The sequence below is a fragment of the Manis pentadactyla genome, chromosome 8 (genome assembly GCF_030020395.1).
Source record: "Manis pentadactyla isolate mManPen7 chromosome 8, mManPen7.hap1, whole genome shotgun sequence".
Lineage (NCBI taxonomy): Eukaryota > Metazoa > Chordata > Mammalia > Pholidota > Manidae > Manis > Manis pentadactyla.
Window position 1 is genome coordinate 66,249,708 of NC_080026.1, and position 26,501 is coordinate 66,276,208.

The window sequence follows — 26,501 nt, forward strand, 5'->3', positions numbered from 1 at the left end:
TATCCTCATTGCCTGGACATGCTCCTCACTCTTCTCTGAAACTGGATGGAATTTGAAGAAAAAGTTCCCAAAGGGAAAGAGAAAGGCTATTTGTAGAAGAAGATGAAGGAGTAAATGTGCTGATCATTTACGGCGGTAACGGCTATAGCCGTTAGCAGGAGAAATCCTACCTCCGCAGCCCTCCTCGTGGGCCTGTTGTCCTCACCACGCTGTCGTCAGGGCTGGCCCGGGCTGCTCCTGCTGGTGGGGAGTTCCCTTAGTGCAGGACAGCACCTGTTACCTGCATAGCTTCAGGTAGGGTCTCAAAGGTAGGTCGGTGTCTCCCCAGACAGGGGCTACTGTGGTGGTGTATCTGGGGCCTCTGTGGTTGGCAGCTGCCTGCCCCTGGGGGATGCCCTGGCCACAGGCCCTGGGCACACAGGTCAAGGATAGGAGGCTTCCAGCCCCTGCCACATCCCGAGGCAGCCCCTGGTTCCCTCCTGTCCACGATCAGGTTGGAGGGAGGGAGGCTCGCTGGGTCCTCCCCTGTATGGGCTGGGCTGCCTTCTTCGTGGCCGCACTGTGGTCAGTGTGATTGTTGATCAGTCAGATAGAGTGGGCCAGGCAGTCATCTGGGCTGTGTGACAGGGTCTTTCTAGAATGTGCATAGATGAATGGGCAATGCTCACATGAAATAAAACAACTGTCAGAAACAATTTATAGCCATGTTTCCGTGGAGCCAGGCCTAGTTATGACTTTGCATGTTGCCTCCTGGCAAATGAGGTTTGTCACCTAATCACTGCACTTTAGTATACATGTTATGGAAGCCAGCCTGCTGCTGGACTGAGCAAGGGCACCACAGGGCTCTAGGCACCCAGGGAATGGTAGGGGGAGCTGGGACCAGTCTGGGAAGGCATGAAGCTGGTGTGGGTGGGGAGCAGGCCTAGTTGTCACAGTGGGGAGGCCAGGCTGTGGACACACACTCGGATTTCTTTTTCAACTGCTTACTTGGGCTCTAGAAGAGCCCCTGAGCCAGCAGGCTCTCTGTGCTGTGACTGCTCATGAACACTTATGTCTCCTGGGGCCTGCACTCCCTGCCCTCTGGCCTCTGAGGTGTCACAGTTCTTTCATTCAGTCGCCAAACCCTGATGTGTGCTTGGCCTGGGGCTGGGGGGGACTGGGGATTCTAGTCAAGACTACCTTTTAGCATCTGCATCTGGAATCCTGAACCCCATTAGTGTTTTTTTAGTGTGCATGTATTTGTACATTTTATTGTAAACACAATAGACTGAGATATAACACTGGACTAATAAATCCAGTAATCAGATTCCTAGGAGGGCAATTTAATGTTGTCTGTGACCAGTACAATGTTCAGAAAGGTGGAATGCTGCTGTCTCCTTCCTGGCTCCAATCAGGTCTGGCATTTGTGATGTGTAGGTGCAATGCTCATGTGATCTCTAGATTCTTGCTCTTTTTCTGGTTGGCGAGGCCCCACAGAAACCACACTCAGCCAAACCTGGGGAGCCAACCCCCCTGAGGATTTGCCCTGGGCTAGGACCAGGCCAGAAGCCTGTACATCCTGTCCCATCTTACCTTCGCAGTCCCCCGTGGGGAGGGACAGGTGGGGAGGAGCCCTCCTGTTATCTTTGAAGTGGCTGTGGGAAGTGCAGGAGTTGGGAGTCAGATTGTTCCAGAGAGCTGTCCCAACTGTCCCTGCATGATAGTCACTTGGTATCTCCTCATGCAGCTCGCAATCATGTGTCCAGGGTCTCCTGTGCATTGGTGTCTGTGAGGGGGGAGGGGATACAGCAGTGAAAGGGAGAGATCTCCTGAGCCTGTGCCATTATTTCTAAGATGGGGACAGCCGTAGCTACTTTCCAGGGCTGGTGAGGAATGAAATTAAGTAACAGCATATCCCAAATTGAGTTCCGCACAACTAGTTCTATAAAATGTGGGAGAAACGGGCTGTGTGATTGCACCCATGTGACTCAGCTAGATGCCTTTCTTGGAGACATCACCACCTGCATTGGCATATTTAGGACTCTGAGAAGTCCTGCAGTAAAGAAGCCCCATTACCTTTGGTGAACTCAGCGGTTCCAGGCTCAATTGAACATGGAACTTTCTTTGGCAGAGCACCTAATAGCATCCCACGTAATTACTGCTTCACAAAACCAATTTTGGAAATGCCAAGGTAGCATATGTAAGGTACCCCATGGAGTGCCCTACACCTGGGAGGCGCTCAGTAACTGAGTCTCTGCCTGCCCTGGTGTCCTGAAGGAGGACTTCTGTAGCTGACTGTAGCTACTACACTCAGGTTTTAATGGTTATAACAATGAAAGTCAAAGTTTAATTTTAAAGAGGCAAGGAGTGATTTCCTCCAGGCTCTGCCAAAACAGGACTTCATAAATATTGCAGCAGGGTGTGCTGGGTGCAGCTCCTGGCTAGGAAAATCTCTGCAAGGCACCATCCACTAACAAATGGCAGCTCCCAAGCTGTTAGTGGGACATGACAGGACTTGACTGATTTACCCACCAGTGCCACTGGCTGGTCTGGGGATGGCAGTGGATTTTGCAGGCCTGTGTTCTGGAAGAGGCATCCCTGCAGCCCTTGAAGATGGAGGGACTGAGGGCATGGGAGGCTGTGCAGACCCAGCCATAACTGCAGCCTTCCAGCATGGTGCAGGATCAGAGAGCCTCTTCTTCTCCCTGATACTCTGATACCCTGATAAGTAAAAAGGGAGTTTACTTCTCTGGAACATAGGAACCATCGTGTCTAGCACTCTGTGTACCTTGAAGTGGGGACTGCATCTTTTCCTCCCCTGTGTGTTCCTATAACCGTACTGGTGAAAATCAGAATTGGGTTTTGAGGGATGAATAGGAGTTTCTTATGCATACAATAGGAGAAGGACATTCTAGGCAGATAGCACTCCATGTACAAAGGCATGGAGGCCTGAAAAAGTCTGGCACGTGACATGAGCCATATGTAATGAGGTGCAGGGAGTGTGTAAGGACCAAGTAAGTGACAGAAAACCCTTTTCACTCAGGTTGGTTAGGGCAGCCTTGGGAATCTGCTTCCTGTGCTGGAGGAGACACCAGGAAAAGAAGCATGGTGTGTTCAGAGGCAAGAGTGATTCCTGCCCCCACCCCACTCTGGAGAACTGGTTCACTTGATCCTGACAGCCAGCAGCAGCAATAAATGAGGGAGATGGAACGTGTTATTTTAATTATATACTCTCACTGCCTAATTACAATTTTAATTGATATGTGAGCAGGTGCTCTTCAAAGCTGTTTAAGGCAGGCACATTCCCGGGAAAAGGAGCAAGGTTGTTCTATTCATTAGTCAAGCAGATGGATGGGTAGAAGGGTTGGGAGGAGGCCAGAGGCCAGGGGCCCAAGGGGAGGGAAAAGCATCCTTTGCCCTACATGATTCAGTTGGTGAGGGTCTTGCCCTGGGTGGGCTGAACACAACATGAGTAAAGAGGAGTGGGAGGGAGGGAGGGGTGGTGAGATGAGGGAGGGGAGGTGTCTGGAGTCCAATGCTAGAGTGGATTTATTCACTTACTCATTCAGTTATACTCTCAACAAACATTTAGAGAGCTTGGTGCCAGGAAGGCTCTGTCCTGAGGGCAGGGGATTCCAGAATGACTCCAATACAATTCCTTCCCTCAACATGCTTCCAGTCTGGTGGGGAGGGAGGATAGATGTGGAAATAAGTAATTACAGTTTGTGAAGTAAGTGGGAAATTATTATAGAAGCAGCATAGACTAAGGGAAAGTTTTGTTCTCTAGTGGTTAGGGAAGGCTTTGTGGGGGACACTTGAGTTGGGGTTTTGAGGTGTGAACAGGAGTTGACCAGTAGTTCTAAGTTTAAGGATGGGAGATGGAGGTGGAGGATGGCATTCTAAGCAGAGGTGGGAAGCTGTATGGATGTACAGGTAGTGACTAATGTTTTGCTGGATCACTGGCATGAGGGAAATTTAGTAGGGGATGAGTTTGAAGGAGATTTGAGTGGCGAGTGGTCTCCCAATAGCAAGAACTACACTTCAGCCTCATGGTAGAGAGGAGCCGGAAGGGATTTGAACTGGGGTATGTGATGAGGTTTGTGTTTCTGGGAGATCATGCTGGTGGAAGGTGGGATGGAGAGGCTAATGGTACAGCCAGAGCAGAAGTGAGGGCTCTTGTGAAGGCAGGGCAGGAGTATGGAGGTAGGATTCTGGATATCAGAGTGAGAGAAGGCAAGGGTCAGCTGGGCTCAGCCCTCTAGGGGAGGCCATCTTTGAGGCAGGGAATTGGGGAGGAGCAGGGGAAGGTAGTGAGGCCAGTCTAGGTCATAGGGTTTGGGGTGTCTGTGGGACCCTCTGGGTGCGACATCCAGGAGGAGAGGGCTGAGCCGGAGAAAGCACTTTGGGAGTCACTGTTGGAAGGCAGGAGACGGATAAGGCAGGGACCTGGGAACAAGTTTAAGATTTTAAAAAATTACTTTTCATCTTTATTTTGTTGTGGTAAGACCCCTTAACATGAGATCTTTCCTCTTAACAGGTTTTTAAGCACACAATACAGTATTATTAACTACAGGCGCACCGATGTGCAGCAGATCTCCAGAACCTACTCCTCTTGCATAACAACCCCTTCAACCGCAACCCCCTCCCCACTCCCTGCCAGCCCCTGGCAACCACCATTCTACTGTCTGCTTCTGTGAGTCTGACTATTCTAGATTCTTTACATGGGTGGAATCATGTAGCATTTGTCCTTCTGCACCTGACTTATGTCACTTCGCATTATGTCCTTAAGGTTCATCCATGTGTGCCATACTGCAGGATTTCCTTCTTTTTTGACTGAATTACATTCGGTTGTATCGATATACCACATATTCTTTATCCATTCATCCATTGAAGCCTGGGAGCTGTGCCGATGAGATGCAACGGCCCCACAGAGGGTTCTAGTGTGAGGCCGGGGTGGGCGCTCACCCCTGGGGGGTGGCTGCCCTGTGAACAGGATGTGGCTCAGGTGCAGCCTTCTCATCATCTGCAGAGACCCACTTTGGGTGCTGACAGTGAAGAGCATCTGAATGCAGCATCCCTGGAATCCTTCACTCCTTAAGAGCAGTCTGGGGCGCGTCTCATGGTCCACCACATGAGGGTTTGAAGGAGACCAGAAGATCCCCTGCCCAGCTTCTGAGCCACTCACCCACCCTTGCTTCATTTCACTCTCTGGCCTCTGTCATTCTTCTTTTTCCCTCCTGGAACATTTCCCTCTCCTTTTCTCGGGCTATTCTCACCCACCTTTCGCCTAGGCAGCCTCCCCTCCTCAGTCCGGAAACTTGATTCCAGAGATGGGGAGGCAGTGAAGGAGCCGATCAGCCATGAGAGTGTGGAAGGCCAGGGGCAGCCAGCTCCATGCCCCACCCTGCCTCTGGCTGGCTGTGTCACCTTGGGGAAATCCCTCCCTGGGCTCTGAAGTGCACGGTCACCTAGCCTGTTCTGACATTTGCAGGTGGCTCTGATGTTGCAGGCCCACTCTGAGCTCCCCCAGACTCCAGCTGGTCTGCCCCTGCAGTCAGTTTCTGCTCTCTGTGTCATCCCTGCCTAATAGGATGGCCAGGGTCCCAGGCAGTGGACCTGTGTGTCATTCAGCTCTGCCCACCACGCTGTGTCCAGTAAGATCTGGCAGTGACAGTGGGCCCGATACCCATCTCTCTGGAGGAGAGGTGCTGGGGTTGTTTTATTGTTTTTTGTGCCCAGTGGATTACTGGCACCAGTGCAATGTACTCAGAACAATGTATGGATGAGGAAGCAGAGACCCAGAGACTCTCAGTGCCTGCCCCGGGAACAGAGCTGGGGTAGAAGTGACGGCTGAGCTGGGAACCCAGGTCTTACGACCCGAAAGTCTGGGGTCCTGAGGGATTGCTGTGGGAAGACTGGAGGTCTCTGCTCCACTCCAGCCCTGCCAGGGTCACTGGTGGGAAAGCACTGTGTTGACCCTGCTGTGAAGTTTCAAATGGTGCTGTGGGCACCTTGCCCATCTTGCTCAGGGTGGGGGGCAGGGTCACCACCTTGGAAATTGGGCTCTTGAGCCCCCCCTCCTGGCCGTTCGTGGAGCTCCTCAGGCTTAGCTTGCAGCCACCTGCCTGGGTGGGAAACCTTATCAGGGCAGCTCTGGAGGGGCCTGGTCCTGGACATGCAGCCTGTCCCCCTCCCACCACCCCTGCATTCTTCTCTTCTCCTTTCTTTACTCACCAGAGTGAGAGGGGCTTGTAGGCCAGTGGTCCTGCCTTCTGGAACCTCTGAGTCTGCCCCTTTGCTGCATGACCTTGTGCTGGTCCTCCAGCCCTCTGAGCCTCAGTTTCCACACTGTGGCCTGAATGTGATGGGCACCCCTCCCAGGGTGGCGCTGTGGGTTTAATGAGCATCCTGGCATGCCGTAGGCTCCTGTACTTATTGGTCCATCCCCTCAAGCCAGGCTTTCCTGGCTTCTGTTTCCAGGAAACCATACACCTCATCTGGGTTTTGCTGTGAGCCATACCAGTATTAGTTTCCAGTTCTGTTTCCTGGCTGTGTGGCCTCATACAAGCTAGGAAGCTGTCTAGGCTTCTCCTTGCTGCTTGGCTGGTTGGGGACTGTCATCGCTGCTGTCTCACTTGGTTGGGGTGCAGACTGTGCACGGTGATGTATGCAGTGCTCAGTCAGGGCTGGAAAATGGGTGCAGCCACCCTCACTTTACTGTGCTGTCTACAGAGGTCTGCTCTGGTGACCTCCCTGGAGCCCTGGGATGGGGGTGAGCCAGGGTGCTGGCAGTGGGGGGAGACCTCCCAGCACTAGTGGTGCTGCCAGCCTGTTGGATTGGGGGCCAGGTTTATGGGGGTGGCAACAGCTCTGACCTCTTGCAAGGGGTGCCCTGTGCCTGCCTGAGGAGCTCCCCTGGGAAGGATGTGAGGAATGCATGGGGAAGGGAAAATTAATTCACTCCAGGATGGAAAGGGTGTCCATACAACCCCCAAGACAGAAATGGAGAGTATGGGGTCAGAAGGCAGGGCTGGGTCTCTGGTTCACTCGGACATTTGCTGAGCCTCTTACTGGGGCTGGGGACTCAGAGGAAACAGAGCAGAGGTCTTGTCAGGGAGCTCATGGTCACCCCCATGATAAAAGCTCTGCTGTCTGTTGGTGGGACAGGGTGGGGGGACTTTAGTGACATGCATTGGGAAGGGAGGGCAAGGCCTGCTGGCCTGTTCAGCATGTGGAGTGGAAGGCAGGGCAAGGGAGCTGGACGGGAGCCGGGAAGGATGCTGCAGTGGTCAGGCTATGGAGGCTAAACTGAACTGCAGGGCACTGAGTCAAATAGTGCAGCTGCTGAGATATGCTGTGGTCGGTTTGTGTGGTAGGAGGCTCCCTCCACCTTCTCTGGGAAGATCAAGGCTCTGGGTCTGTGGGATTGAACTCTTGAGTGTTCAAAGTGTGGGCAGAGAGGAGACTGGAGTGCTGGGTGGAGGAAACCCCATCAGGGCTCTGCCTCTGGGTCTTGGCAGCCTCGACCTGCGGGTTGTGCAAGTTGGCTGGTCAGGGGTCAGAGGAATGGCGGAGATGGGTGACGAAGGGGTACATGGGTGCTGAAGGGCATTTGGGCTATTCTCTTGTTGCCAGGTGGAGGAATTTGCTCCCCTTGCCCTGTTCTCGTCTTCTGGCCCAAAGCCTTTGCCCAAAGCCCTTCCTGGGGGAGGCAGCCAACAGGCTCTGGTTCTCGGCCATCAGCTCTCTTCCCTCCAGGTCTTCATGTGACGTGTTGGGATACTGACCTCCCAACCACATGGGCCACAGACCCGTGACCTCTTAGGGGTTGGTGGCCCTTTGTAACCACAGTGCGCTCGCTTGCCTCTGAAGGGCCCTGGTCGGTGGTCCTCAGGGACGTGGTGGGGCTACAACAGTGGGGGCAGAGGCTGCCCAGCAGGGTGCATGTGTGAGGCTGGCAGGGCTGGTGGGGGCAGGTAAGCCAGGCAGCTACCTTATTTTTTCACTTCAGAGGGTAAGAAGAGATCACCCACATTCATCCCTATATGTGAAGGAAGATGCTGGCAGATACTTGCTGAGGAGCCTAAGCCTCTGCTTCTTTCCCTCAGTTGGGGCTTCTTGGATTTGTCCACCCATCCCAGGATGGCAAGACTTTTTAGGGAACACTCAGTCCTCATGGTCTTGTGAGACTTCAGTTCAGTCCCGGAATGCCAGACCCTCAACTAATTCTCTTACAAGTGCTCGACTGTACAGGGAGGTTCTGGGCCCAAAGATGGGTAGAGGGCTGGGATTGAGGGGCAACCCAGTGGCCCTGCAGAAGGCTGCAGACACAGTAAGTCCCCAAGTCCAGTGAGTCCCTTAGTCCACAGGAATCTTGGGGGGATTAAGACCCAGGGGATCCTTAATCCACAGGAATCAAGACCCAGGGGATCTTGCCAGGTGCACAAGTTCCCAGGCTCCATTTTGAACGCGAGTCAATTGTCAGAATGTGAAAGTATCTATAGGGAATCTCTCCCAGTGGGAGCAGTGGGGCATCAGCCATCTGCAAAAATGTTTCCTGAAACTTTCTGATTGTAAAAGCAATTCATAGGCCTCAGAGAAAACTTGGGACAAACCAAAAAGCATAAGAAAATAGATAAGCGTTGCCAGGACCCCACCCTGCAGAGAACTGCCGATGGCATCTTTCAGCCTCTCATCTTTGCAGACTCTCTATGTGGTTAAGCTCATACTGTTTGCTGTGTTTGTCTTCAATCTTAATACTTCTATTTCTTTAAATGCCATAAATAATACACAAATACACCTCATAAGTATACAGGATTTAAGAAATAATTGAAATAGCTGAAAGTCCCATTTTCCTCTTCAGAGGGAAAACTGAAATCAGATTGTTTTACATCCTTCTAGAACTTTCTGTGTTTACATTTAGGTGCTCACACAATGGAATACAGGTTTCCCAAAAGAAGAGCATTCCTATGAAAACTTCTGAAAGCCAAAATGGTGTAAAGAGAAGGGTATACCCTACTTTATGAAAGTTCTTGAGTTTGGTTAGACATTAGTATGGTAACAGGGTTTTTTTTTTTTATACAAGTGAAAATCCTCTTTGGATATTTTGGTTAGTGAGAAAAGGCACTAACGTAGATCTTTCATAAAAGGGAAGTGGCATCATGCCAACTTTTGGAAAGTGGGGGATACTTGTTCAGAAAGTTGCTTTGAGTATTTTGAATATATAAATAATGCCAACTACCCATATTTATTCTACCTTGCTTCTTTTCACTCACTGGTAGGTCTTGGTGAGCTCCCTGTGCTGCCATTCCATCTAAATCCACCGCAATTGAAGCAGAATCTTACAATGTGTTTCCCTGGTATTAGATATTTAGGTTATTTCTGATTTTTCACAATTATAAGCCATATTGTGAATAAAATTCTTATGTCTGCCTATAAGTATTAATCTAGGTAGATTCCAAGATGTGGAATTGCTTGGCAGAGCAGCATGCCCAATTAAATTTTTAAATAGTTTCTGCCAAATTGCCCTCTAGAAAGCCAAATCAATTTGTACTCCCACCCGACAGTGTAAGAAGAGCACCTACTTTCTCATGCTTTTGTCAACACTTGATATTATCAGCCTTTTGATTTTTGCCAATCTGATGGCAGTTAGGTGGTACTTCATTGTTATTTTAATTTTCATTTCACTAATTACTATGAGTCTTTTCATACTACCTACACAACATATGCCATTTTAGTAGATTTTAATTGTTAATAAAAATATTATCACTTAAATTTATTTATCCAAATAGTTCATTCCAAACACAATTAACAAAGGCACTCTCCCCTGATACACTTAATGAGCCCAGTGAGAAAACCTTGAAAGTGCAGTATATAGTGCTCCCAGACTCAGTACTTCCAGGGATGGATTAATTGGTGCTCACCTATGAGTGTGCTATTCTCGTGTGCATTTGCTGCTTGTGTAAATTTTCTACATTGCTCTTGTCAAAGGATGGGGCCTTGACAATGGGCAGAGTAACTGGGCATGGATAACTAGTGTTTAACCAGGGTTACAGCGAGACCCTTGAGATCTCTAAGCACTGGATATTAGGCTGCCCTACCTCCATATCTATTTCAAAATAAAAACAGCATCAAACTAGTATGGGAGAATATATTCATAAATGACATTTCCATAAGGGGTTGACATCCAAATTATATAAAGAGCTCGCGCACCTGAACAAACAAAAAGCAAATAAACCAGTTAAAAAATGGGCAGAGGAGCTGAACAGACTGTTCTCCAAAGAAGAAATTCAGATGGCCAACAGACACATGAAAAGATGCTCCACATCCCTAATCATCAGAGAAATGCAAATTAAAACCACAATGAGATATCACCTCACACCAGTTAGAATGGCCAACATCCAAAAGACAGACAACAACAAATGTTGGTGAGGATGTGGAAAAAGGGGAACCCTCTTACACTGCTGGTGGAAATGTAAACTAGTTCAACTATTGTGGAAAGCAGTATGGAGGTTCCTCAAAAAACTCAAAATAGAAATTCCATTTGACCCAGGAATTCCACTCCTAGGAATTTACCCAGAGAATGCAGCAACCCAGTTTGAAAAAGACATATGCATCCCTATGTTTATCACAGCACTATTTACAATAGCCAAGAAATGGAAGCAACCTAAGTGTTTATCAGTAGATGAATGGTTAAAGAAGATGTGTACATATACACAATGGAATATTATTCAGCCATAAGAAGAAAACAAATCCTACCATTTGCAACAACATGGATGGAGCTAGAGGGTATTATGCTCAGTGAAATAGGGCAGGCAGAGAAAGACAAGTATCAAATGATTTCACTCATCTGTGGAGTATAAGAACAAAGAAGAAACTGAAGGAATGAAACAGCAGCAGATTCACAGAACCCAAGAATGGACTCACAGTTACCAAAGGGAAAGGGAATGGGGAGGATGGGTGGGAAGGGAGGGATAAGGGGGAAAAAGGGGAATCATGATTAGCACACATAATGTAGTGGGGGGAGACATGGGAAAGGCAGTATATACAGAGAAGACAAGTAATGATTCTATAGCATCTTACTACACTGATGGACAGTGACTGTAATGGGATATGTGGGGGAAACTTGATAATAGGGGGAGTCTAGTAACCATAATGTCATTCAAGTAATTGTACATTAATGATATTAAAAAAATGGGCAGAGGATATGAAGAGACAGTTGTCCAAAGAATAAATTCAGATGGCCAACAGGCACATGAAAAGTTGCTCCACATCACTAATCATCATGGAAATGCAAATTAAAACCACAATGAGGTATCACCTCACACCAGTTAGGATGGCCAGCATCGAAAAGACTAAGAACAACAAATGCTGGTGAGGATGTGGAGAAAGGGGAACTCTCCTACACTGCTGGTGGGAATGTAAGCTAGTTCAACCATTATGGAAAGCAATATGGAGGTTCCTCAAAAAACTAAAAATAGAAATACCATTTGACCAGGGAATCCCACTTCTTGGAATTTACCCAAAGAATACAACTTCTCAGATTTAAAAAGACAAATGCACCCCTATGTTTATCGCAGCACTTTTTACAATAGCCAAGATATGGAAGCAACCTAAGTGTCCATCAGTAGATGAATGGATAAAGAAGAGGTGGTACAATGGAATACTATTCAGCTATAAGAAAGAAACAAATCCTACCATTTGCAACAGTATGGATGGAGCTGGAGGACATTATGCTCAGTGAAATAAGCCAGGCAGAGAAAGACAAGTGCCAAATGATTTCCCACATTTGTGGAGTATAACAATGAAGCAAAACTGAAGGAACAAAATAGCAGCAGACTCAGAGACTCCTAGAGGGAACTAGTAGTTACCAAAGGGGAGGGGTATGAGAGGGTGGGTGGGGAGAGAGGGAGAAGGGGACTGAAGGGTATTATGTTTAGTACACATGGTGTGGGGGATCACAGGGAAAACAGTGAAGCAGAGAGAAGGCAAATAATGAATCTGTGACATCTTGCTGCACTGATGGAGAGTGACTGCATTGGGGTATGGGTGGGGACTTAATAATATGGGTAAAGGTAGTAACTTCATAGTTTTTTCATGTGAAGCCTTCATAAGAGTGTATATCAATAATACCTTAATAAAAAAAAGTCTTAAAAAAAGCATCAAAGTAACATAAACATAAGGATGTCCAACAGAGGTATTAATCTTTTAAAGAATGACTTTGAAATCAATTCCTTTAAAAAATATGTTCTTGTTTTGGGGTTTCTACTTTGCTTGGTTGCCTGCTAGGTAGTCTGGCACATGCTTCAGTTTTTCCTCCAATTTCATCCACGATGTGCCTGCGGCCTCAACCCACAATTCCCATTTTATGGGATTTGCAGCTCACTGATTACCAGAGCCTGGTATAATCCTTGGCATGGTCAGTAATGCTCTATTACTTCTCTTCCAGTAGCCAATCATTCTTCTTGTTCTGTGCCCTGTGGTGTCTTTGTGGCCTAGATTTTAATTTTAGTCTCATGGTCTATTTGAAAGGCCTTTTATTATTTCATTACTTTTCCCCTCTGAGTTTTCAAAGTTTGTCCACATGGTTCAGACCATTTTACCCTTTTAAAAACTTCCAAACATTTAAGTAAATAAGTCCTTGGAAAATGAATGCAGTTCTTATAAAAACCATTGGCTATGTGACACCTGCCTCTGTTGGCAGTTATAAGTGAAAAGATACGTCTGTCACTGGATGCTTTGAATATATAGATTGATAAGGCAAGAGCTGTCATCTTCATATACTGATAGTTACCATCCAGGGACGTAGTGTGTCTCTCCATTTATTTGGAATCTTTTTAATGTTTTTAGTAAAGTTTTACATTTTTTTTCATTTAGGTCTTGCACATTTCTTATTAGGTTTGTCCCTAGGGATTTTATAGATTTTTTTTTTTCCTAATATATATGAACTTTCTTTTGGATTACATTTTCTAATTGGGAGTGCTGGCATACACGAAAGCTATTGATTTAAAAAATTTTTTTATTAAGGTATAATGGATATACACTCCTACGAAGGTTTCACATGAAAAAAAAACAATGTGGTTACTACATTTACCCATATTATCAAGTCCCCACCCAGACCCCAATGCAGTCACTGTCCATCAGTGCAGCAAGATGCTACAGATCCATTGTGTGCCTTCTCTGTGCTACACTGTTCCCCCCGTGATCCCCCACACCATGTATACTAAACATAATACCCCTCAATCCCCTTTTCCCTCCCTCCCCACCTGCCCTCCCACATCCCTCCACTTTGGTAACCACTAGTTCCTTCTTGGAGTCTCTGAGTAGGCTGCTATTTTGATCCTTCAGTTTTGCTTCATTGTTATATTCCACAAATGAGGGAAATCATTTGGCATTTGTCTTTCTCCGCCTGGCTTATTTCACTGAGCATAATGTCCTCCAGCTCCATCCATATTGTCGCAAATGGTAGGATTTGTTTCTTTCTTATGGCCGAATAGTATTCCGTTGTGTATATGTAGCACATCTTATTTATCCATTCATCTACTGATGAACGTTTAGGTTGCTTCCATATCTTGGCTATTGTAAAAAGTGCTGCAATAAACATAGGGGTGCATTTGTCTTTTTGAATCTGAGAAGTTGTATTCTTTGGGTAAATTCCAAGAAGTGGGATTCCCAGGTCAAATGGTATTTCTATTTTTAGTTTTTTGAGGAACCTCCATATTGCTTTCCACAATGGTTGAACAAGCTTACATTCCCACCAGCAGTGTAGGAGGGTTCCCCTTTCTCCACATCCTCACCAGCATTTGTTGTTCTTAGTCTTTTCAATGCTGGCCATCCTAACTGGTATGAGGTGATATGTCACTGTGGTTTTAATTTGCATTTCCCTGATGATTAGTGATCATCGTTTCATGTGCCTGTTGGCCGTCTGAATTTCTTCTTTGGACAACTGTCTCTTCATATCCTCTGCCCATTTGTTAATTGGGTTATTTGCTTTTTGGATGTTGAGGTGTGTAAGTTCTTTATATATTTTGGATGTTAACCCCTTGTCGGACATGTCATTTACAAATATATTCTCCCATACTGCAGGATACCTTTTTGTTCTGTTGATGGTGTCCTTTGCCATACAGAAACTTTTTAGTTTCATGTAGTCCCATGAGTTCATTTTTGCTTTTGTTTCCCTTGCTCAAGGAGTGCATTCATGAAGAAGGTGCTCATGTTTATATGCAGGAGTTGTTTGCCTATGTTGTCTTCTAAGAGTTTTATGGTTTCATGACTTACATTCAAGTCTTTGATCCATTTCGAGTTTACTTTTGTGTATGGGTTAAACAGTAATCCAGTTTCATTCTCTTGCATGTAGCTGTCCAGTTTTGCCAATACCAGCTGTTGAAGAGACTGTAATTTCCCCATTGTATATCCATGGCTCCTTTATCATATATTAATTGGCCATATATGGTTGGGTTTATATCAGGGCTCTCTAGTTTGTTCCATTGGTCTGTGAGTCTGTTCTTGTGCCAGTACCAAATTGTCTTGATTACTGTGGCTTTGTAGTAGAGCTTGAAGTTGGGGAGCGTAATGCCCCCAGCTTTATTCTTCCTTCTCAGGATTGCTTTGGCTATTCGGGGTCTTTGGCAGTTCCATATGAATTTTAAGATGATTTTCTCTGGTTCATTGGTATTTTGATAGGAATTGCATTGAATCCATAGACTACTTTAGGGAGGATGGCCATTTTGACAATATTAATTCTTCCTATCCATGAGCATGGGATGCGTTTCCATTTATTGGTAACTTCTTTAATTTCTCTTAAGAGTGTCTTGTAGTTTTGAGGGTATAGGTCTTTCACTTCCTTGGTTAGGTTTATTTATAGGTATTTTATTCTTTTTGATGTAACTGTGAATGGAATTGTTTTCCTGATTTCTCTCTCTGCTAGTTCATTGTTAGTGTATAGGAATGCCACAGATTTCTGTGTATTAATTTTGTATCTTGCAACTTTGCTGAATTCAGACATTTGATCTAGTCATTTTAGAGTGGATTCTTTAAGGTTTTTTGTGTACAGTATCATGTCATCTGCAAACAGGGACAGTTTTACTTTTTCCTTGCCAACCTGGATGCCTTTTATTTCTTTGTGTTGTCTGATTGCCATGGCTAGGACCTCCAGTACTATGTTGAATAGAATTGGGGACAGTGGGCATTCTTGTCTTATTCCCAATCTTAAAGGAAAGGCTTTCAGCTTCTCACTGTTAAGTATGATGTTGGCTGCGTGTTTGTCATATATGGCCTTTATTATGTTGAGGTACTTGCCCTCTATACCCATTTTGTTGAGAGTTTTTATCATGAATGGATGTTGAATTTTGTCAAATGCTTTTTCAGCATCTATGGAGATGACCATGTGATTTTTGTCCTTCTTTTTGTTGGTGGTGGATGATGCTGATGGATTTTCGAATGTTGTACCATCCTTGCATCCCTGGAATAAATCCTACTTGATCATGATGGATGATCTTTTTGATGTATTTTTGAATTTGGTTTGTGAATATTTTGTTGAGTATTTTTGCATCTATGTTCGTCAGGGATATTGGTCTGCAATTTTCTTTTTTGTGTGGTATCTTTGCCTGGTTTTCTTATTAGAGTGATGCTGGCCTCCTGGGATGAGTTTGGAAGTTTTCCCTCCTCTTCTTTTCTTTGGAAAACTTTAAGGAGGATGAGTATTAGGTCTGCACTAAATGTTTGATAAAATTCAGCGGTGAAGTGATATGGTCCAGGGATTTCATTCTTTGGTAGGTTTTTGATTACCAGTTCAATTTTGTTGCTGGCAATTGGTGTGTTCAGATTTTCTGTTTCTTCCTGTGTCAGCCTTGCAAGGTTGTATTTTTCTAGAAAGTTGTCCATTTCTTCTAGGTTATCCAGTTGGCTGGCATATAATTTTTCATAGTATTCTCTAGTAATTCTTTGTATTTCTGTGGTGTCTGTAGTGATTTTCCTTTATCATTTCTGATTCTGTTTATGTGTGTAGACTCTTTTTTTCTTGATAAGTCTGGCTAGGGATTTGTCTGTTTTGTTTATTTTCTCAAAGAACCAGCTCTTGCCTTCATTGATTCTTTCTTTTGTTTTATTCTTCTCGATTTTATTTATTTCTGCTCTAATCTTAATGATGTCCCTCCTTCTACTGACTTTGGGCCTCATTTGTTCTTTTTTTTATATTTTCATTAATTGTGAGTTTCGACTGCTTATATGGGATTGTTCTACTTTCCTGAAGTCTGCCTGTACTGCAGTATACTTTCCTCTTAGCTCAGCCTTGGCTGCACCCCACATATTTTGCAGTGTTGAATTATTGTTTTCATTTGTCTCCATATATTGCTTGATCTCTGTTTTTATTTGATCATTGATCCATTGTCATTTAGGAGCATGTTATGAAGCCTCCACGTGTTTGTGGGATTTTTCATTTTCTTTGTGTAATTTATTTCTAGTTTCATACCTTTGTGGTCTGAGAAACTGGTTGGTACAATTTCAATCTTTTTGAATTTACCAAGGCTCTTTTTGTGGCCTAGCATATGATCTATTCTTGAAAATGTTCCATGTGCACTTGAGAAGAATGTGTATTCTGCTGTTTTAGGGTGTAGAGTTCTGTAGAGGTCTGTTAGGTCCATCTGTTCTAGTGTGTTGTTCAGTGCCTCTGTGTCCTTACTTATTTTCTGTCTGGTTTATGTGTCCTTCAGAGTGAGTGGAGTGTTGAAGTCTAGAATGAATGCATTGTATTCTGTTTCCCCTTTTAATTCATTTAGTATTTGTTTCACATATGTAGGTGCTTCTGTGTTGGGAGCATATATATTTATAATGGTTATATATTCTTGTTGGATTGACCCCTTTATCATTATGTAATGTCCTTCTTTGTCTCTTGTGACTTTGTTTTGAATTCTATTTTGTCTGATACAAGTACTGCAACTCCTGCTTTTTTCTTCCTATTAGTTGCATGAAGTATCATTTTCCATCCCTTCACTTTTAGTCTGTGCATGTCTTTGGGTTTAAAGTGTGTGTCTTGTAGGCAGCATATAGATGGGTCTTGTTTTTTTATCCATTCAGTGACTCTATGTCTTTTGATTGTGCATTCAGTCCATTTACATTTAGGGTGATTATTGATAGGTATGTACTTATTGCCACTGCAGACATTAGATTTGTGGTTACCAAAGGTTGAAAGTTAACTTCTTTACTATCTAAGACCCTAACTTAACTCACTTAATATGCTATTACAAACACAATCTAAGGGTTCTTTTCTTTTTCTCCTACTTTTCTTCCTCCTCCATTCTTTATATATTAGGTATCATATTCTGTACTCTTTGTCTATCCCTTGACTGACTTTGGGGATAGTTAAGTTAATTTTGCATTTGCTTAGTAATTAGCTGTTCTACTTTCTTTACTGTTGTTTCATTACCTCTGGTGACAGCTATTAAACCTTAGGAACACTTCCATCTATAGCATGCCCTCTAACATATACTGTAGAGATGGTTTGTGGGAGGTAAATTCTTTCAGCTTTGCTTGTCTGGAAATTGTTTAATCCATCCTTCAAATTTAAATGATAATCTTGCTGGATAAAGTAATCTTGGTTCCAGGCCCTTCTGCTTCATTGAATTAAATACATCATGCCACACCCTTCTGGCCTGTAAGGTTTCTGCTGAGAAGTCTGATGATGGCCTGATGGGCTTTCCTTTGTATGTGATCTTATTTCTCTCTCTGGCTGCTTTTAACGGTCTGCCTTATCCTTGATCTTTGCCATTTTAATTACTATATGTCTTGGTGTTGTCTTCCTTGGGTCTCTTGTGTTGGGAGATCTGTGGATCTCCATGGCCTGAGAGACTATCTCCTTTCCCAGCTTAGGGAAGTTTTCAGCAATTACCTCCTCAAAGACACTTTCTATCCCTTTCTCTCTCTCTTCTTCTTCTGGTATCCCTATAATGTGAATATTGTTCCATTTGGATTGGTCACACAGTTCTCTCAATATTCTTTCATTCTTAGAGATCCTTTTTTTCTCACTGTGCCTCAGCTTCTTTGTATTCCTCTTCTCTAGTTTCTATTTCATTTATCATCTCCTCCACCATATGCAATCTGCTTTTAATACCATCCATTGTGCTCTTCAACAATTGGATCTCCAACCGGAATTCACTCCTGAGGTCTTGAAAATCTTTCTGTACCTCCATTAGCATGTTAATGATTTTTATTTTGAACTCCCTTTCAGGAAGATTCATGAGGTCCATGTCATCTTTCTCAAGGGTTATATTAATTTTACTCTGTACCAGGTTCCTTTGGCATTTTATATTTGTATATGAAGCCCTCTAGTGTCCAGCAGCTCTACTCTGTGGAACTGCTCAGCCCCTGAAGAAATGTCAGGGGTCACAGGGGAGTGGTATTGGTGCCCTGTTCCATGAGGTCTGCTCTTTTCTCTAGGTGTATGCTGTCTGGAGCAGTCCTCTTTCCTGTTGCTCTCTCAGGATTAGTTGTATTAATTATATTTTCATATTATATCCAGTTTTAGGAGGAAGTCTCTGTCTCACCTCTCATGCTGCCATCTTTAATCCTCCATGAAAGCTATTGATTTTTTTAAAATTTTGTTTTCATTAATCTACAATTACATGAAGAACATTATGTTTACTAGGCTCCCCCCTTCACCAAGTCCCCTCACAAACTCCATTACAGTCACTGTCCATCAGTGTAGTAAGATGCTGTAGAATCACTACTTGTCTTCTTTGTGTTGTACAGTCCTCCCCATGCCACCCCTGACATTATACATGCTAATCGTCATGCCCCCTTTCTTTTTCCCCAACCTTATCCCTCCCTTCCCACCCATCCTCCCCAGTCCCTTTCCCTTTGGTAACTGTTAGTCCTTTCTTGGGTTCTGTGATTCTGCTGCTGTTTTGTTCCTTCAGTTTTTCTTTGTTCTTGTAGTCCACATATGAGTGAAATCATTTGGTCCTTGTCTTTCTCTGCCTGGCTTATTTCACTGAGCATAGCACCCTCTAGCTCCATCCATGTTGTTGCAAATGGTAGGATTTGTTTTCTTCTTATGGCTGAATAATATTCCATTGTGTATATGTACCACCTCTTCTATATCCATTCATCTACTGATGGACACTTAGGTTGCTTCCATTTCTTGGCTATTGCAAATAGTGCTGTGATAAATATAGGGCTGCATCTGTCTTTTCCAAACTGGGCTGCTGTATTCTTAGGGTAAATTCCTAGAAGTGGAATTCCTGGGTGAAATGGTATTTCTATTTTGAGCTTTTTGAGGAACTTCCCATACTGCTTTCCACAATGGTTGAATTAATTTGCATTCCCACCAGCAGTGTAGGAGGGTTCCCCTTTCTCCACAACCTCACCAACATTTGTTGTTGTTTGTCTTTTGGATGGTGGCCATCCTTACTGGTGTGAGGTGATATCTCATTGTGGTTTTAATTTGCATTTCTCTGATGACTAGTGATGTGGAGCATCTTTTCATGTGTCTGTTGGCCATCTGAATTTCTTCTTTGGAGAACTGTCTGTTCAGCTTCTCTGCCGATTTTTTAATTGGATTATTTGCTTTTTGTTTGCTGAGGTGCATGAGCTCTTTATATATTTTGGATGTCAACCCTTTATCGGATCTGTCATTTATGAATATATTCTCCCATACTGTAGGGTACATTTTTGTTCTATTGATGACATCCTTTGCTGTACAGTTTGGGGAAGTTTTCAGCAGTTATTTCTTCAAATGCACTTTCTATCCCTTTTTCTCTCTTCTTCTGGTACCCCTGTAATGCCAATATTGTTCCTTTTGGATTGGTCACACAGTTCTCTTAATATTGTTTCATTCCTGGAGATCCCTTTATCTCTCTCTGCCTCAGCTTCTATGCGTTTCTGTTCTTTGTTTTCTTTTCCATCAATAGCCTCTTGCATCTCATCCATTCTACTTTTAAATCCTTCCAGAGATTGTTATATTTCTGTAATTTCCTTCTCTACTTTGTCTGTTAGCTCTTGCATTTTTCTCTGCAGCTCCATCAGCATGGTTATAACCTTTATTTCGAATTCTTTTTCAGGGAGATTGGTAACGTCTATCTCTCCAATCTCCTTCTCAGGGTTTGTCTCTGTGATTTTAGTCTGGATCAAATTCTTCTGCCTTTTCATGGCAATAGAGGTAGTTGTGAGGAGCTGGTGCATGTGTCGGCTGGGAGAACTTCCCTTTTTGCTAGTTTGTGGCCTTCCGCTCCTGGGAGAAATGCGACCCCTAGTGTCTTGAGCTGGGCAGCTGCATGCAGATAGGGTATCTGATTCTTGCCTGGGCTGCTGTGGAGTAAGTTCTGCGGTTGCTCTGGGTATGGCCGCTCTCAGGCTGCTGCTCTGCTATGGCGGAGCTTTGTCAGAGGGGGGAACGGGCAAGAGGCTGTTTATCACCATGAGGGTCCTCAGAGCTGTGCTGCCTCCCAGGGGGTTAGGGTGCCTGGAATTCTCCAGGATTCCCAACTTCTGGGCTGAGTGTCATGGGATGCTTCCATCCAGCTGTAGGGGTCCCTGTCCCTTTAAGACTTTCAGAAAGTACTCACTTTTCTTTGTCCCAGGGACGCTGGCTGCAGGGACCCGCTCGCAGATTTTACTGTCCCGTTTCCCTAGTATCCAGCACACCATGCACTGTGTGTCTGTGCTCCCAGTCTGGATGGCTAGGGCTGTGTATTTAGCAGTCCTGGGCTCCCTCTACCTCCCTGCTCCAACTCCTCTCCTCCCACCGGGAGCTGGGGTGAGGGGCACTTGGGTTGTGTCTTGTATCTTACCCCCTTCATGAGGCGCTGGGTTCTCGCAGGTGTAGATGTAGTCTGGCTGTTGTCCTGTATCTTCTGGTCTCTCTTTTAGGGATAGTTGTATTTGTTGTGTTTTCAAAAATATATATGGTTTTGGGAGGAGATTTCCACTGCTCTACTCATGCCACCATCTTGGCTTCTCCCTCTGTGTATTGATTTTATATCCATAAGTTTTGCTGAAGTCTCATATAAGTTCTAATAGTTTATTAGTTAATTCTCTTGGAGCTTCTAGGTAGAGGCTCATATTTTCTTCAAATCAGAACAGTTTTGTCTCTCAATTTTCAACTTTTACCCTTATTTCCTTTTCAGCTGTTATCGCATTGTCTAGGACAATGCTAAATGTTGAAAGTGGTAGAATATTCCAGAGTTTCACATTTAAGTATGATGCTTGCTCTTGGTTTCTTTATTCTTTTTTTCCAGCTTTATTGAGATAGAGCTGACTTATAACATTGTATGTGTTTAGGGTGCTGTATGTTTCTAGAGGATATCCTTTATCAGGTTAGGGTACTTCCTTTTCATCCCTTTTTTAGTAAGAATTACTAAGGGTTTTACTAAGAATACCATTTGGGTCAAACCCAGTAGGTGCCCCAATTCAAATTCATTTCTAAATAGTTTGGAATTTCTTTGGTTATGTTCTCTTAAGCCAGCAGTTGAAAAAAGAATGTTTAAAATTTTCTAAGTAGATAGATTGCAGTGGGGTAGGCATATTCTTCTTCTTATTAATTCTTAATCTTATTGCATTGGATTAATTTAATATATGATGAATTTCTGAATAATTGCTCCTTTATGATTTTATTGAGATTTCCACCCTGGATAGCTGGGTACGCATGGAAAAGACTGTGATGCCTCTGTTGGGTCCCATGAGGTGGAGCAGAAGTGGGGGTTGAGAGCAGACTTTGAGGCTACTCCCTGGTCCTGGGTCCTGACCTGCCTCCTACTGGGCTGTATAATGTTAGGCAAGTGGCTAGCTCAGTGTCACATGTAAAATGGGCATCACAATAGTTCAACTTTATAACATTTTGTAAGGATTTAATTCATTAATATACACAAAACTTTAAAACAGAATCTGGAACACAATATAAGTACTCAATGAAAGAAATATTATTAGATAAATGTTGAGGTGAGATATGCACATCTTCCATATTACTATTTTATTTTGCCTACTGAATCTGAAATAAAATGTTGAAGTCCCTTTATGGTTGTGGATTTGTCAGTTTCCTCTTTATTGTCCATTTTACTTTATCTGTTTTGAAGTTCTGTCATAAAGTTCATAAAATGCCACAACTGTTATCTTCTTGGTGTGGCTTGTATCTTTCCTCAGTATAAAATTTCCCTATTTAAGTGCTTTCCACCTTGAATTCCATTTCATCTGACAAACGTCTTTTTTCCCTTACTTATCTTCTGCTTGACATTGCCTTTCTAGTGTTATTTTAAACCTTCCTGTGTGTTCATCTTTGTATCTTTCGTAAAAACATTTAAAAAATCGGATTCCCTTATTGAGATTTTTATTAGGGGAAGGTCACCTGTTTATGCTAATGAGATCACTGACACGCTTAGACTTTTTTCTTGTCACTTTGTTTTGTGTTTCTTGATTCTGTGCTTTCTTGGTCAGTTTTTCGCCTTTCCTGCCTTTCATTGGGTTTTCTTTGTCCCAGTGTTTGTTCCTTAAGAAATGTTCTCAGTAGGAACACTGCTGTCTTTTGGGCAGGACTGTCCTGTGGGACGTGGCACTCTTCCCTGCTTATAGGACGTTCAGTATTCTTGGCCCTGGACACTGAATCACAGCTGACCCCTGCTTGCCAATGTGACAACCCAAAATGTCTTCTTCCCTCTGTTCCCAGGAAAGAACCATCTGCTAAGGGTTCAAATAATACATTGTATTTTAATTTTCTAGTGATTACTAATATTTTAAAGATATGTTTAAGCTCATATTTGTCTCCCACCCTATAATCATGTTTCTGTTGTTTCCCTGAATAAATCAAGAATTTTAATATGCCTTCATTGCTTCTATATATGAACCTAAGATGAGACCACCTGGGATTTTAGTTATAAAGTTTAATATATAATGATAGTTAAGAAATGGTTTTAATAGCAAATTTTGAATTTTCTCCCTTGCACTTTCATATTCCACATCCTGTTCTTAGATTCATTATTGCTGTTGTTGAGGTAAAATCCCCATAACATAAAATTCATTATTTTAACCATTTTTGAGTGTACAATTCAGGGATTTCCAAGGGACCCACAATGTTGTACAACCCTCTAGTTCCAGAACATTTCATCACCCCAAAAACAAACCCTGTGCCACTAGCCTTCATTCTCCATTCCTCCCTCCCTGCAGCCTCTGCCAACCGTTCGTCTCTCCGGGTTCAGTTTTGTGGTTGATGGTGCACACCGTTTGGTAATTCTTCCTGAGAGGGTTTGCAGGTGATGAATTTTGGGTCCCCACATGTCTTAAAATTTCTGCTCCTTTCCCTGAGACTAAGTAGAGAATCCAAGGTTCATACCATTCCCCCACTAAGCACTTCTGAGATGCTGAGTCACTGGCTGGTGTGCATCTATGTTCTCATAACGGTAAGAGCCGTCTTACATAGTGGCCGTTCTGTGCCAAGGCTTTACACCCGGTGGCCCATCTAACTCTGACGTCAGCCCTGGGTGGGAACTGTTCTCCCCACACAATGGACGGGGAAGGTGAGGAAGTGAGGAGGGGCCCGCAGCTCGGAAAGAGGGGTGTATCTCCCACCCCCACTGCCTGGCTCTCACGAAGCTAACGTCAGTTACTCTGGCTTCCACTCCACTGTAGGCAATCTGTGTTGTTTTTTCCCTGGAAGAATTTGGCATTTTTCTTTTTTCCCTTGAGTCTGAAATTTCACAACTCTGTGCCTAAATATTATCTTTTTACAGAAGCCTACTTTGCATGTGGTGAGTTCTTTCAATCCAAGGACTTGTCTTTCTCCAATTATTTATTTTATGAATTTTCTATATTTTTTCAGATTTCTCCTTGGGACTCCTTTTAGACGGTGGCTGGGGCTTATCTCCTCCATTTCCCATTGGGTTACTTCTGTCCTTTCCATCTCTGAGTCTGTGCCTCCATCTGGGAGAATTCCTGTGTCTATCTCCAGGTCACTAATTTGATCTTCATCTGCCGCATGCTGCTATTCAGCCTGTTTTTATACTTTAACAGGGAAGTGTTTGGTTCCCAGATCTAGTTCATTCCTTTTTTTAAATGGATGTGATAGCTTCTCCAATTGCTCTGAGTTTTCTTGTTCTAAAGCATCGTTCTGTTTGTCCTCGTACGTCTGTGTCCTTAGGTGTTAGCTCCGGGATTTGGCAAGTTTGATGTGTCTCTTTCAATGTGTAGCTCCTCTTATATAGGTGATGATTCTGGGTTGTGTACTTGTCTTTGAGTTTGAAATTTCCTGTTGGCCTGTCAGTGAGGCTGAAGGCGCCCCCAGCAATGGCTGGGCTGGGTCCCTGGGCTGCTGTGTCTGTTGTCCCAGATTCTAGTGTTTGGGGTGTGGGGGCTCCACATTCTTCCTGGGTGTCGATGCTGCTCTAGGGCTCCTGCCCCCTGGGGATCAAGTCCTCCTACCCCTTGGTCCTGCTTATAGTCACTTCTGCAGTTCGCTGCTTGTCACTGTGGGGAAGGAATACCTGGATGCCTGTCCCAAGACCCCACTGTCTCTCACAGTTGATCTGGGGTTTCCTCCGTGTCTCCGTGTCCTCGGTTTCCCAGTTCAGAGCTGCCACCTTTACAGTAGCCTTCTTCTGAGTGTCCTTTGGGCTTCGGTGCCATTTCCAGTCTGAACCCATCAGCCTTCTGTCTTTCAGGGATTCCTCAGGATTTCTGCCCTGTGGAGAACCCCATTTTTGTTTCCTAGCACTGTCAATGGATTTAAAAAAATTATTTCCCTGTTATGTCACTTTAAGAGTTTTTGTGTTGGGCAGGAGCATCTGAACATGTCTGTCAGCCACCATTTTGATCCAATCTCTGCTCAGTTTTTATGGATGACCCTGTTCCAGAAGGGTCTTATGATGTTGCACAAAGTTCCATATAATTACAATGATATGGTAATTGTTTCCCAAGTCACTAAAATGTCTTTGTAATCACTGTGTTAATGAGTGCATAGCATTTCTTTTAGTGGCTATACCTTAATTGACTCAACCATTTCTCTTTTCTTCCCAACATTTTACTATAATAAAAAAATGCTGCAGTGAACATTTTGTACCTGAAATTTTGTCCACGTTTGGGACTATAGATGGTCCCTAACTTCTGATGTTTCAAAATATTACTTTTTTGACTTTATGATGGTGCAAAAGTGATATGCAATTAGTAGTAACTGTGCTTTGAATTTGGACTTTGATCTTTTCCCAGGCTAGTGATTTCTGGTTAGGATACTGCCTTGTGATGTGGGGCAGTGGCAGTGAGCTCCTGGTCAGCCACCTGATCACCAGAGTAAACATCCTACATTCTTAAAACCATTCTGTTTTTCTCTTTCAGTACAGTACTCAATAAGTCACATGAGATATTCAACACTTATACGATTTTGCCCAGCTGTAGGCTAATGTAAGTATTCTGAGCACGTTTAAGGCAGGAGAGGCTAAGCTTGGACTTTGCTAGGTTAGATGTAGTAAATGCATTTAGATTTAATGATATTTTCAGCATACTGTGGGTTTATTGGGACATAACCCAATTGTAAGTTGAGGAAGATCTGTATCTTCATAAAGTAGAGTCAGTCCTAAAGGGCTTATCATCATTTTTGTATCCACTAAAGAACAGCTCCCCATTCCCCTTCCCCCCAGCACCTGGCAACCGCCATTCTCTCCAGTCTATGATTTTGGCTATCCCAGTACCTCATATAGGGGAAATCATGCAGTATTTGTCCTTTGTGACTGGCTTTTTCCTCTTAACATAATGTTTTCAAGGTTTGTCCATGTTGTTAACATGTGTTTTAGAAGGCCCACTCTGTTCCCCCTTCCCTGCCCTCTGCATTTTCAGGAATCGACATACCTTCAGGAGGTGCTGGGGTATCTCTTCATTCATGTACAGAAGGGCTTTTCCTGGAGACTGCCATCCTCATGGGCTTAGTGATTCATCTTAGAGCTGGAGCCAAATGAAATGGAACTTCATTCCCAGCAGGGCTAGCCTGAAAGTTCATGCTCATTAGCTTGTGCTACCGAATCCCTACCCCAAGTTTGTGCGTGCTGCCTGCTTATGGGGTCCACATGTGAGAGGAGGGCCCTGGGATGCTCTGTGCTTAGCAGGTGGGTGGGTTGGTGACAGCAAGGGGGTGCGGTGTAAACATGTAATTGCATTTTTATTACTTGATTACTGCTGCTGCTGTTATGAGCAGAGCGAGGGGGCTTCTGATACACTGCTTCTCACTGGACTTTGTACTTTGGTATTTGACCCTTGGAGGAAATTTGATTAAGTACAAGGTTGGAGTTGGACAGCACCTGTAGCATCCTGGGCACAGACCCACCAGCCCTCCTTAAAGCCATCAGCAGTACCTCTGACCCTCACACTCCTTGATGGCAAATTCTGCAGTCACCAAGACCTACCACCTCCTGAATTATCTCAGGGAACCCTCTGAAGGACTGCTACTGCATCCATTTTATAGATGGGTAAATGGAGGCTCCTTGCTCTATGTCACAGCGTAAGTTTGTTGTCATGGCAGGTTGGGTGCTTTGTCCACATGAGTGAGGGGAGGGGTG

The 26,501-nt window shown here is 44.1% G+C and overlaps 1 protein-coding gene across 1 annotated transcript in view; it reads left to right on the forward strand.

The window, feature by feature from the left end:
* GRID1 (glutamate ionotropic receptor delta type subunit 1) overlaps nt 1-26,501 on the forward strand; it is a 692,973-nt gene that overhangs the window by 24,942 nt on the left and 641,530 nt on the right. The gene's annotated exons all lie outside the window — the stretch shown is intronic.